Below are 473 nucleotides of genomic sequence, written 5' to 3'. Positions count from 1 at the left end.
GCCGTCATTGTTGTTTGGCGGGTCCGGGCTGGGGATTCGAACCCGCCACCTTAGGTGTACGTGGCTGGCGCCTTAGCCGGTTGAGCTATAGGCGTCGAGCCGAATGTGTTTATTTCTCATGTGATACATGTATCAGGGTCTATGGCCCTTGTATCGTGTTACTTTTGTGTATTCTCAATATACAAACTTCATCTCATCATGTAAAATGGCTGCTCATGCTCCAGCCAGGGCATCTGCATCCCAGCCAGAGGGACAGGGAAAGGACAATCACACTGCTTCCCTTTAAAGTGGCAACTAGGAGCCATAGATACTTCTGTCCACATTCTATTGGCTGGTGCTGGAACCTCATCACATGACCACTTCTAGCTGCATATGAAGCTGAGAAGCATAGTCTTCAGCTGAGCTGCTCCATAACCAGTTAAAAATGCTATTGCTACGTGAGAAAGCGCGAACAGGCAGAATGTTCACAGTAG

Source organism: Otolemur garnettii, unplaced genomic scaffold (assembly GCF_000181295.1).
Source record: "Otolemur garnettii isolate 467f Iridium unplaced genomic scaffold, OtoGar3 scaffold00031, whole genome shotgun sequence".
In the NCBI taxonomy this organism is placed as follows: domain Eukaryota; kingdom Metazoa; phylum Chordata; class Mammalia; order Primates; family Galagidae; genus Otolemur; species Otolemur garnettii.
Note: the sequence above shows the minus strand (reverse complement) of the source record.